Genomic DNA, 14,160 nt, shown 5'->3' on the forward strand with positions numbered 1-14,160 from the left:
ATTCATTTCAAAATTATAATTACAGCAATCGTTGCCAAGGACATTTTGAGATGACAAAGCTACCAAAATATTGAAGATCATTTTAAAATTACGAATAGCTTTATCAAAGATGTATATAGATCAAAGATTTGCAATCGACAACCAGGAAATTACTAAATCGACATTTAAACGAACCAAAATAAGATGTGAGATTACGCACGACATTACTTTGATAGAAATCGTATTAAAATGGAATCGTACCTACTTAATGTTAAATTTGAGCCTAAAGCCTTCGATTACATGATAATTACTTTTTATCTATACTATGAAAAAATCTATTTTACTTTACAAAACCTGAGCTATGTCATCACAATACTATTTGCTTTGTTTTGGCCATCCATACTAATAATATAAATGCGAAAGTAACTCTGTCTGTCTGTCTGTTACTCAATAACGCCTTAACTACTGAACCAATTTGCATGAAATTTGGTATAGAGATATTTTGATACCCGAGAAAGGACATAGGCTACTTTTTACCCTGGGACATAGGATAGGTTTTGTCCCGGAAATCCCACGGGAACGGGAACTATGCGGGTTTTTCTTTGACTGCGCGGGCGAAGCCGCGGGTGGAAAGCTAGTTTCTTATAAGAAAGAACTAGCTATGAACGGTATAAAATAGCTCTAACAGTAACCAGAACCTAAAACTTCAAAGTCGCATTAAACAACTATCCAAAAACCCAACGTTACTTCAAATATATACCAATTGTGTCAATACAAAAGTTATATGGTAAGATGCCGTGACTAAACCACATTGGCTGAAGGTCCTGATCTATGCCGCTCTAGGTAAACATTCCGCACTCGACAGTTTATGAATATCATGTACAGGTTACATTTTCAACCCCATCATCAACGTCGTAAATGAAGTTATGTAAAAATGCACGCTAATGTAATGGCGATAATGACAATTTTGTATTGACGAGTACGTTTTTGCAAACCATGAATCTTGCTCGATGCTTCTTTAGCAACTCTTTTTTCATAATTTCATTCAAATATTCTTCAATAATTTTCATATATCTACGTAATATAATAGTAACGAAGTTCCCAATTCAAAGGATATTCGATTGGTCCGAAGTATTTTATTCAAAATGTTTGCATTTGTATGAAATGTATGTATTTATCTGAAAGTTATATGTAACATTCAAACTCAAAGTCAAACATTTATTTATTCAATTAGACTTCTTTTAGAATTACTTTCGACTCGTCATTACATATTTTTAACAATTATCAATTATTATTTTTCATTATATATCTCTTTTAAATTAGATAACTTGAAATCTACCACAAAAATATTTAGATGGTCCTAATTGTTAAGTTTTCACATGCGAATTATTAAATGTAAAATTCAGAATAATTAAACGAAGTTAACATCAGCCTGCTACGCACGCATTACTTTTTATGACATAGTTAGGCCGAGTAGAGCCCATTTTAGATAACTTTTAAGTGTTAAGGTACCGACATTAATGGTACTTACACTATATGAAATAATTTTCATATAAGAAAGTTTTATATAGTAATATAAAGGCCAAGACTTATGCGTTAGTGCAAATATTTTCTGCAGTAATTAGTAAAATAACAATAAAACTATATAAATATAAAGTCTTTCTGTGTAGTCTAAACAGAAAGATTTTTGATAATTGCAAGTTATGCACATTCGCCCAATTTTTATACATTAATCCTGAAGTATTCCCACGTAATGTTCAGGTTAAATGTTTTTACATATAACATAGAATTATACAATAAATGAAGCAATAAGAATCAAATATATTCCGGGCGCGTTAAAAGTCCGAGTTAACGATTCGTAAGGCGCTCCGCCAGGCGCTAATACGAATTTTTGTCCAAATTTCTAATTTCCCGAGGCTCGAGGATCATTAATTAGGGAAAGAAGTCATTAGCGACGATTAAAAAAGTTTAATGGCCGCCACGAATATAAATATTACGACGAAATGGAGTCAAGGAAAGTTTAAGCGTAATTTTAGCGCTTTTTAATATCGCGAGATAAAACTCAACTGCTGAATGCACTTTAAATGAAGTAAGAAACATTGATAAATGATACAAGACAAAAATAATTAATAATAGAGTTTAACAGTAGAATTTGCAAAGCGGAGGTTAGATAAATAGTAATTTATCATCTCAATATATATCTGTAATACAATTATAGTTCGAAAATTACATCAAATACTTTGAAATAAGTTAAAATAAATGCAACGCATAGCAACAAAAAATATTTAAAACTCGTTACGGCGTGCTACATGTTTTTCTTAACAGAGTTATAAGGTCAACCAGTACTTGCGTATTATAGGCTTAAAAGACCGCGCCCGAGGCACGCGGATTACCCTATTAAAAGAACGCTCCTAACCTTAACTACGACACTATTTACTCTCGGCATGCAAATATATGCTCGGCTGGTTATAGCAATATTTTGTTCACACGGTGTGATCGATACGTTTGTGTGTTTGTTTTCTCGCGTGTCAAAGGAGATTCGGTTCGTTAGTTTTCGCAACTTACGCAACGGGAAGGGACGCGGGTCCGGCGCGCGGCGAGAGCTCCGGCGTTCGATAGACCGATAGCACTGGGAGCGGTTATATGTCCGGTTGTTTAGAGTTGTTGGTTATTTACGGGTTGTGAGGCAGCGTGCGAGTCGCCGCCGGGTCGAGCGCCCGTAGCGACGTGCGGCGGGCGGCGCGGCCGGAGCGGGACTGGGCCGGCGACGGGCGCGCCTGCGTGCGCCGCCCTACAACCCCCGATTGATGTAATATTTATCTTGGATTAAGAACTAGATAAGGAGCCAGCGAGACGCTGCGAGATCGCAACTTTGATATTCCGTTAAGTAATTATCCTAATAACGTTGGAAATCGATGTTCAGCATGTTTTCTTTGAGCTGAAAATGTGAGTGCATTTTTCGTAGTATTAAATAAGAAGTGTCGGATGATTTGATTATCAGTAAGTGTCTGTCGGATCAATCCATCGCGGTCGGGGTGTTTCGGCAGTCTCCGGCTTGGCGGGGTGGCGGGGATCGTTGGTGACGTCACCGCGGGACGCACGCGCGCCGACAGGTGGGCGCACTGCGTCGCGGGAGGTCGCCTATCATATGATTATGACGTTTCCTATCGGATTCTCCGGTGGGATAGTGGAAATTGGTTGCGGCGAGTTCGCAACTGCGATAGCAATTTCACGCCGCATATCATTGGCCACAGTCGCGGTCTTAAAAATACGAAGACATATTTCTTTAGAATTTAGCAATATTTGCTTCAACTGTGACTCGTTTTATTCATATTATTTTTCCAGTTTAGTTCACTCATATGCGTTTAGAGACTATCCCAGCGAACTTCTAACGTATAAGCTAACTCTTATACATAACCCTAACATAATAAAGATTATATTTAGTTTAAATATGTTTTATTACATACATGTTTAAATTTTATTACAAAAATTAAACTAATTTTAGGAGTTTAGTAATCTACTTCCCTTGTACACATATTACATGTTATATTACCTCTATTTATAACATGTAAATTCTCTGTCGTAATGATAAACAAGACGAAATTACAAATATATAACTAGACATATACAGAAATACCCCAAGGCTTAAATAAAAGTAGCACATAATTGAATTTTATCAATCAACATGGGAAACTTAGTGGAGATTACAATTTCGGACACGTACTTCGTATTGGAATGAACAAAACACGTAATATGAAAGTATATTGAATTACGTACGTTCAAATACGTAAAAAATATATTTTTGAAAAAAAAAGATAACGAAAACCACATATAACTCGCAAGTCATAACTTTTATAAATTAAACAGAAGTGGTTGTTGTAAAGATTCGTAGTCTTGAACGTACGTAGACGTGCTACGAATGCTACGCTGCTACAGTCTACGTGCTACGTGAAGTCATGAACTAATCCGTCGGACAGTAGATTAAATAAATGTGTAGTTATTTTTCAATTACAGTCACAAACTGAGGCGATACGAAGCTATTTATTTTATTTAATAAAATATAAACAGCTTTAACTGGATTTAACGATTATTTAAATTTAAATAACATTAGGGAATCTCCAAAAATATTAATTACATTCTATTGAAACCACACGAATAACTTTGAAGGTTCTTGAAAATAATTCTCGCACAATACAGATGAATACTCTATTCTTCTTTATCTACTTGAATGTAATGAGGTACTGATTTATCTTAAATAAATTGACAATCTAAAGTTTTCCGTAGTCATTAGATTCAAGACTAAAATCACAATTCAACATATCAACATTAGCACAACATTTAACCGCACTAATTTGCTGTAGGCCTATCTTTTCATCCTATCGACCAGTCTTTGGCAATACAAGAAGCACGCCTCTACAAGTATGTTCTTGTATTTGCCTCCAAGTGTTGAGGGCACTGGCACACACAATTACCCGAGATCACAACAGCGAAGCGAGCGAAGCGCGAAAGTGGTTCCGCATCGGCGAATATCCGATACGCCTAAGCTAATAAGTAACGTGTGACGTCGTACGAGTTTACGTTTCAATTTTGAACTGTATAATGTGTTTTGTTTAAAAATAATGTTTTTTTTAAATATATTAATCGGTGGACTTTCAGCGGTAGGAAAAATACAAGATAATAAGATTATAAACTACTACAATCTAGAATGTCATATAGTTTAGTCTAGAAATTGATAGAGCTTCAGCGCTAGCACACGCCACTAGGGCTAAAATTGGCATAAGATTACGTTATTGCTCTAACTTGTTAATAACACGTTCAACATGATTTGAACACGTGAATAAACAACGAAAATGTAGAATGTCATATTCTTAACAAGTCTCCATGGTCAAGTAACAAATCATAATTTTGATACATATTTTCTACAAGTACTTGTACTTCTTTTTCATTGAGAATGATTGACATCCTTGAATCTCTTTTGATTATTATTGAAGCGTCTTGATTTCAGAGAAATCTGCCTGTAGCTACTTAGGTTATGGTCCAATTATTCAATAATTTATACAAATATTCCATTTTATATTCTTCTTCATACATTGAGCGTCATGTAAAGTTGTACTTTGATAGGTTGACACAATAGAATAAAGTTACTTGTTTCCTTAAAAAGTATAAGCTGCCAGCCTTTATTGTCAAAGTTTTATAAAAATCTGTGTTTACAGATAAGAAAGAAAGAAAGAAAGAAAAAAATATTTATTGCCACATTTACACACTTAACAACTACTTATATTACTAAAAAAAACATACACTAAGTAGTTACATGGCAATCGGGTCAGACTCAGCCGTGCTGTCGGGCTTTAACGCCTGAGCAGCGCTGATTTTCAGTCTGCCCCTATGTTTTTATTTCCGAGGCTCACTATACATGTAAATACAAATACCAACCAAAAAAAAAAACATTCTTACAGTTCTAAAAAGATAATAAAAATAACAATATAATATAATATAAATAACAGATTTTGATATAGATATAACGATTATATTAAATAAAATAAACATACTAAGAACATAATATAAATACATACATAGAAGGATACAATCTATTATACATTCGCAATCCACAATTTGCTCAATGCTTTATTGGGGTGTCCAGCTCGATATTTGTTTATTCAAAAGTATCACTTTGTATTTGTGCTTGAACGATATATATGACATATTAGGTTTCAAGGGTGGAGGAAGGTCATTCCAAATCTTCGAGGCAGAGTACTTGAAACCACCCTTAAAACCCGACGTGTGGTGCTTCGGTATTACCAATGCATTGCTACTTCTACCTCGTGTATTCTTACCATGGTAATCCTGATTCCTGGGTCCATTTCAATTTTTCATAGAGGTAGACAGGAACTCCAGTGTGTACCAATCTATGTACCAGACCTGCTAGATGTAACTGTCTACGACCGGCCATCTTTAGGATCCTTCGGCTATTTAGGTAAGGCGTTATATGTGCACGCTTTGGTATACCGAAGCAGAAACGAGCGCACGCATTCTGTACACGCTGTATTGCTCGCTCAGTTTTAGCGTACAAGCGGGGACCATATACCGTATCACAGTAGTTAAAGAGGGACAGAACCAATGACTCTGTAAGCATTATTCTGGACCGCTCTGATAGATCTTGCCTGAGACCATACAAGACTTTCAATCTGTAAAAGGCATTTCTGATAGTGAGATTTATACAGATGCATAATAATAGGTAAGCTTCAAAGTAATATATATATAGTAGTATTTATATTTCTACATTTTTTAAGACTCGACTGTGGACGACAATTTATACCAATACTATCTGTGCCCCGCGGTTTTACCCGCATTACTCCGCTCCTATTGGGCTTATCGTGATGACATATAGCCTATAGCCTTCCTCGATATAACGGACTATCTAACAGTTACACAATATTGTAAATCAGGCTCGTGATTCCTGAAATTACATGTTGAAGCAAACAACTCTTCAGCTTTATAATACTAAGTAAAGATTATAATAATGATATACTGATCGTTAATAACATACAATTGAGTATTTGAATAATTGTTTTTTTGTGCTAAATGGAAAGATTATATATTAGTTTTATACCAAAACTATATTTTTAATTTTTTTTTTGCAATAATTCAAAAGGTATTTCAAAATAAAAATTAGTCTTTGAATCCAGTACCGAAAACACACCGACAACTCCCGAAGCGTCACCCGGACGCGTGTGACGTCATAATGTTAGTTTTCACACATTGCAGTTGATACAAAAACGTATACAACTAAAACATTTTGACGTCACATCTATGGTGACCAGTCATGGCGCGTTTATAGTCTCGTGATTTTAATTTAAATTTCATCAATTTTTAATTGCTTATAATTAATAGAAACATTTTTTTTTGAGTTTTTTGCATTAAATATCAATATTATTAATAATAAGGTTTTAAAATACATTAAAAAAAATCAATATTTTTTTTTATTCAAATACTCAATTAGTACGTGATAGCATACTATGAAAGTTATTGATGATAACTCAAGATGTGACGCAATGCTGATATCTACTTTAATTGCTCTAATAGCGTAGCGCTTAGGGTATTAAAAGAGGGTGCAGTTTCGATCTATACAGGTAGAAATAGATAAGGTGATTAATGCTGCATTTTCAGATACTGCATAGTGCTTATGTAAAATAAAACGTTTACCTAATAGTTGAATATACGTTATTTAATTAGTAAAAACTTTGCTTGGTCAAGTACTTTTTTAGCTTTTCGTTTTTTGAGATTCATTTTAAATTTACACCTTTTGAATATTATAATCAATACTTAATATTAATGAATGTCTTCTCCTTGTAAATCCATACTAATATTATAAATGCGAATGTAACTCTGTCTGTTACTCAATCACGCCTTAAATACTGAACCAATTTACATGAAATTTGATATAGAGATATTTTGATACCCGAGAAAGGACATAGGCTACTTTTTTCCCCGGGACATAGGATAGGTTTTATCCCGGAAATCCCACGGGAACGGGAACTATGCGGGTTTTTCTTTGTCTGCGCGGGCGAAGCCGCGGGTGGAAAGGTAGTAACAATCTATTTCATAGGGACTAGACGGCGTCACTTAATAGAACCTGTCAATTATTCCCTTAATGCAAGCCATTTCACGCTGTTTATATTGTAGTAATGTAAAATTCTCATTTTCTCATTATGAAAGAGCACTTACAGTGTAAGAATGGAACAAAACAGTGCGATTGACGCGTATTGTGTTACGCGAACAGCTGTATGGATGGCTATTTAAAAGACAATGTAGTTTTTCTTGGTTCGTTCGTATAAACGACGTATAGTACTCAGGTGGAACTATAACATTTTAGTAATGATCTACATTTCACATTATGTTGTGTGATATAATCCTTTATCTTTCTTTCTTCCCTATTAACCACATATACAGTGCCAGAGTCTTTTCTTGGTTAGTGACCGCCCATTTTTGGTCAAAATATTGTTTGCAGCTTGACATGGTTTGACTTCTCCAATCTCCAGTCTAGTGAAGTCTGGAATAGAATTACTACGTCCTTTGTAGAACACAGGGGTGGTAAAAGCCAGTGCTTTCGGGATTGCCTTCAATAGATAGACTGCATGCTTTACCCACGTGCACAAAATAAAGAGCATTTCGTATAAACAGAAAATTTTCCCACAGAATATTTCAACATCAACACCTCGCCCTTCAGACACCCATTAATTAATTAATCAATTAATTAACTAAGCTTTTGTGTTAACCATTAGGCGATAGGTAAGGTATTAAACGTGGGCAGTATCATTTAAATGGAACGATGAACGATCTTAATCAGGCCGACATTAACGCGATTTGGTCGGACCAGCGGAGGGCTTTTGTTCGCCAATAGCTATAATTATGGACAGAGTTCATGATTTATCAGATCCGATCTGGGAATACGGACATGCATATGATGCTAGAACGATTAAGAGCTTTACACGACTTGCTGATAATATCCCTGATAGCTCATTTGATACATTTTGAGTGACAATTATTGTATATTTTATTTTAATTGACTGTAAGCTAAACGAAATATATCAGGTAGCTGTGAATCCGGCCCTAACTTTATTGAAAATATCAGAAGATTATATTCAGTCAACAGAGTTTTATACACTTTACTATGAAAAAATTAAATTGAGGTAAAAACCTCACCTACCTTAAAAACATTTTTTTATTTAATTAGCCTTTGTGGGTAAATTAATTTAAAATATGTTCATAATTAGTCTACAGAACAGTTTGGACAGAATTAACACATTATGGTACCACATACCATGTTGCGTGCTTCTTTGTTGACATGTTTATAACAAACAATTAACTTGCATGGCCAATATTTTAAAACAACTCGAATTTATCACCAACTAGCTTTCGGCCCGCGGCTTCACCCGCGTTTTCAAAGAAAATCCCGCATAGTTCCTGTTCCCGTGGGATTTCCGGGATAAAACCTAGCCTATGTGTTAATCCAAGTTACCCTCTATATGTGTGCTTAATTTCATTGTAATCGGTTCAGTAGTATTTGCGTGAAAGAGTAACAAATACACACATACACATCCTCACAAACTTTCGCATTTATAATACATATTAGTTGGATATTCGAAGTTTGTATTGGCCACACGCCGTCCGATGATCTTTTAGTAATAAATTTATTTATTTAGTTAAAACAATTCCATTTACGTTTATTATAACTGGCGTACATACATAATCTCTTCGATATTTACCGTACGCCAGCGCCGTCGACATACCTATAATCCTAGATTTGAATTGTTCCCGTTATGATCCAGTCAGTCTACCACAACCATCAAGTCCGAAGCGCTAATCATATGCACGACAAAGGCATCAAGCCAGCAAAGAGCCGCATGTTATATTAACGCATTCGCTCCCTTGGCTTCGTTCAAACAGCTCATTTGCTTGCACCCCGGGCTACGGCCGTTTGATCTCCGGGAACGGTCAGCCAACTTGGAATATACGAATTATTTCGCTGCAACCGCAACGCAAATGGGAATTTATCGTCGTTATTAGATTATGATTGTAATAAATGGACGTAAAACTTGCTCGTGTATTAATAAATCACCGCGTTTTAATCGTGATTGTGAACAATAATCCGATTCATGTTGCTGCGAAGTTGGTTGGGGAAGAGCATATTTGTTTGTTGAAAAGTAATCTTTATGAAATACGGTACTGGCTATTTTTAGTATCTACTTATATGAAGGGGAAGGATTCCGACGTTTGCATTGCATTTAGTACCACCGTTTGTCATTAAAATGTCTTCTTTTTAAAAAGTACATATAGGTACATTTGCATTACTGTGATAGGTAAAGAAGATCATTATAGTATAAGGTTTTAGAATACAATTAAATCGGCCAGGGTTAGATTGCAAGCTAGAAAGTCATAGAAAAAAGGTTTTGGGGTCATTCCGAATTAAAGCAAATAGGAACACGGACGGACGACACTTTCTTTAAGACAATGCCTATCTTTTAACTAATAATAAGTCAAACAATGGATTTGAAAAGAAAGGAAAACTATTGTTTGAGAATCTTTCCACTTACCTTTTATTCGTGAGAAGCGTGTCATAATTGTTATACAGTACACTTACCTGTAAAAGAAAAAAAATTTTTTAATTATTATCCAAAATCCGATTTCACAATTCAATCTGGTAAGGTTATCTGTAAGTCATAAAATTTTAAATAATCAAATGTGATCTATGCCCGAACTGTCTGAGATTTAAATTCACATGACGATGAAAAGGGAGGAATTTTATTTTTCTAATAACATTTGGAGAAGTAAGTGACATTTTCAATCTTAGCCTTGACACTTCAAGGAGAATGAGGATATTTGATGGAAGAAAAAGCGAGGCTTTGGATAAATTGTCATTTTACAAAATGCGATAGCTTAATGTAAATATCCTATTATGTTAAATAGCGTCTCACGAAATTTAGCGCCTGTAGGAGTCGTCTCGACTGCTGAAAACAATTTAATAACTTAGTAAAACACTAAGATAAAATTGTATAAAAATTAAAGTACAACTCAATTCAATTCACGCTTATAAACGTATTCCCGTTTCTCTATAATTATACGACCACTTATACATATTCCCGTCTTTGTAAGTTTCAGTAAAAACGAATAGTAACTAATTCTAGATTTATTAATGAATCAATTTGGCCAGATGCACTTGAAAACATTCGAGCTGCAGGCTATCTCGATGAGAACTTATTCAATGCGAATACGACTGCAGTGGTAATTAGTCGACTTAACCCCAGAAGGCAATTTGAGTCCTAATTGCCGTCGACAAAATACAGTCGGGATAAGGCGGTTAATGTATTGTGCGGGGAAATCTTTATAAAACTGATAACTACGTTTTAGTGCCAACGCGGTTACCGTGTTCTTCAACTTTAATTTTACAGGTGATTTTAATAGTTATTTATATTTTATCGTAGATAATTCAATCGTCAGTTTTGTGCTTTTTCAGATAGATTGAAGCAATCTATATAGATACAATCTTTTGTGTGATAGAGTAAGTTCATTTTGAAATCAAACTTTATTAAATATTGATCAAATACTCGCATATTTTATTGAAAAATAATAACGATACATATCAATACGTGCATGTTCCTACTCCAGTTTATATCCACATTCTATATTGTCTACATAAAAATGTTCAATAACCCGCCAATACAGGCGAGGTTGGCGCCAAAAGAACAATAATTTTGCCCAGGAAAAACTATTATAGTGGTGATTTATCCCGGGCTAAGTGGTACGGTACGACGCTCGGATAATTTGGGTCACATCGGCTATTTGTTCGCGTTTTGACCTTCTGGCCTTTTATTGCTTTTGGGAATAAATATGCACGTTTATTGTTATTGTTTCTCCCCTGGGAATACTTCGTGGACGGTATAAGTACTGTATAGAGGAGAGAAAGGGCATATTTATTTAAGTACGCACTTAGATTGTGTCAGACATGAATTAACAAACGGTGACGGTATAATAGTAGGCTCTGCGACAAAGCTAATGTGACAGTAATGTCTAGGCATTAAATATTAAGTTGTAGGACCGTCGTATACGCTTTAATAAATGTAACTCTCTTGTAATAAAATACTAGTTTAATAACTCAGGCCCCGGACACAATAGAAAATCTATTGTGACTGGGACCGATCGGGCCGCTTGAGGCTCAATGGGTTAATGCTCTAACAATATGGTAATTTTGTTCAAATACCTAATAGAGAAAGAGATTATTTATGGAAAATATTTAAATAGTAGGTAAGCTATAAATCCGAATGTAAAATGAATCTCTCTTACTACCACTTTGGAGATTAACTGAACAAATAAGATACACTAAAAAGCTAAAGTACATCAGAAAGCAAACTTAAAAAATTCAAAGCTCTTTTAAATCCACTATTAAACTGGGAAAAACATTCCCGTTTACCGAAACCTAATCCATACATTCATCGATTCATTATTCACAACATCTAGGTACATTTTTTTATGCAATGGAAATATCATACATTTGCAAATAAAAGGCTCTACGAAGCAAGCGTTGCAGCTGTTATCACAATGTGAAAATTACGATCAACGATAAGTAATAACTCCACCAACTGAAATGGGGTATGAATTTTTGAAGATGTAAGCTTGATGAAATCGTGGAAATTGAAACAATGGATGCAGCTGATGTCGGACTGTTGGATTATGTTTTATTTTATGAGTATAATATAATATATCAATTTCAATACACATAGTAGGTACATAATAGCCGTTATAAATGAAGTACGATTTGAAATATTGGTTCAATGGAAGATCAGGCATGACATTTTAGAACTATTTAACAATAGTAGTTTCTTTTCTTATTCGAAATTTACCTTCACCTTTAAAACATATCTTTCCTACAACATATTTCAGGTCGACTCTTACAAAAAAGTGTAAAATAGTAGTTCACTTTAAATGCGTCACACATAATGTTCTAAAATGACGCAGGCCGCAGGTAACTCAGACAGAGGACGCACGCCCCTCTCCCGGCGAAACATTTTTCTTCGAGGCGACAGAATATACGCTCAGAATCAACGAGTACGATATTCGGATACGATATAAAATATTTTTTAAATCGAATATATAATTTAGAAATAAAATATAGAGTCTTCCCACTTATGTTATTTCTCTACCAAAAACTACAAAAGAAATTGATATTTAGTTTATAGCCTTCAAATGCTTATTATTATTGCAAATAAATGAGAATTTATACGGTAAGGCAAGAGTTTAGGTTTCACCCTGGCATGGCGATGTACACGGGTTCTAATCCCACCTCGTGATCAATTTTTTTTCTATTCTTTAAAATTTTATACAAAAACTGCCACATCTACTCTTCATAGATCGTGTAACATCCGTCGTCAGACTACAAACCAGCAGGATCCAAATATAGGTGAGTGGAGTACGTGCGGCGAATAGCTCGTACCCGCGTCTTGAACGGCAGACAATGCCGCAAAGACTTAGCTTGTGAAAATATTAATCTTACGTACTGTATGCTGATTTTATGTTACCTTGTTTTTATCTTCGTTGAAACTTTAAATGTACTTGAATATTATTTTCTCATGTTGTATTTAATAAAATAATGAATTTAGTTCTATGTAACTGTTCGATATTCTTGGTAACATTCTTTTTTTTTTAATTTTAACGATCAATGTGTAATTTACCGCTTAGCATTAAATAGAAAGCAACCCTATTTAATTCCAACAATGAAGCATTTTTTTAAGTTTTTATGAGTAGTTGATTTTCTAAAAGACTCGGTACATTGATTAGGTAGTACATTTTTGTTAGAATTAAAAGTTCAACAATTTTCAACTGTACTTGTGAGAAAAATTAATTTTTGTATTCTATTTTTCTTGATTCAATTACTTAGGCATTCACTTAGGGTATTCATATATTGATTAATAGTCAAGTCTTCATAAGTTAATCTTGATTGTATAATGAAATCTATTAAATAGTGCTACAAAATAAGGCGTTCCTAGTGGCCATTCGTAGGTGGCTCTACAATCACGTTAGAGCCGACGACTATTCAATTTCTACGACCTAAGCAATTTTACAGCTTACGACACGATAACATTTATTTTCATTAGTTTTATTTATTTATTTTCATTTTCATTAAGACAATTTGACCTATAAATGCTGTATTGAGTAAAATAAAACTTGACTACTTCTAGAGGCACTATTGAATGATTATAACATAGTTTTACTATTTAGCACCATTACCAACAGTACAATAATTTTTACCCATGCATTCAATTGATCGAAAGATATACGTATTTTAATGTTTTTGCTACTTCTAATGATACAGTTATGACTTGAACAAAAAACCTTTTCATGTTACCTACTTTTTCGAAAAACGATATCTTATCGTATGTATATTTTGTTACAGTATGTTATTTTGTTTTGCAATAACGATTTTTCAAATGCCTATTTCTATTCTATACGTGCACTCCAACACGCGTTATACGAATTCGAATTTCAAACACCAACTAATTTCATGCAGCAAAAATGTGGTAAAAATATTAATAAACTGAGAAACTAGTCGTCCACTATAAAAGCCTTTGCCCTAACGATGATTGATGTTTCTCCGTAGCGTTCCATAATGTAACTCACTCAGTGGCC

The 14,160-nt window shown here is 34.4% G+C and overlaps 1 protein-coding gene across 7 annotated transcripts in view; it reads right to left on the bottom strand.

The window, feature by feature from the left end:
• Window positions 1-14,160, bottom strand: part of LOC123697684 (atypical protein kinase C) — a 175,400-nt gene that overhangs the window by 98,501 nt on the left and 62,739 nt on the right. Inside the window, exon 1 of one of the 7 annotated variants that reach the window (XM_045644211.1) lies at window positions 2,545-2,704. The exons of 5 other annotated variants lie outside the window; for them this stretch is intronic. The gene's annotated coding sequence lies outside the window, so the exon portion shown is untranslated. Of the gene's footprint in view, window positions 1-2,544; window positions 2,705-14,160 lie in introns of those variants that run through there. One more of the 7 variants, XM_045644213.1, reaches the window with a different exon arrangement.

Source organism: Colias croceus, chromosome 15, assembly GCF_905220415.1.
Source record: "Colias croceus chromosome 15, ilColCroc2.1".
Classification (NCBI taxonomy): Eukaryota; Metazoa; Arthropoda; class Insecta; order Lepidoptera; family Pieridae; genus Colias; species Colias croceus.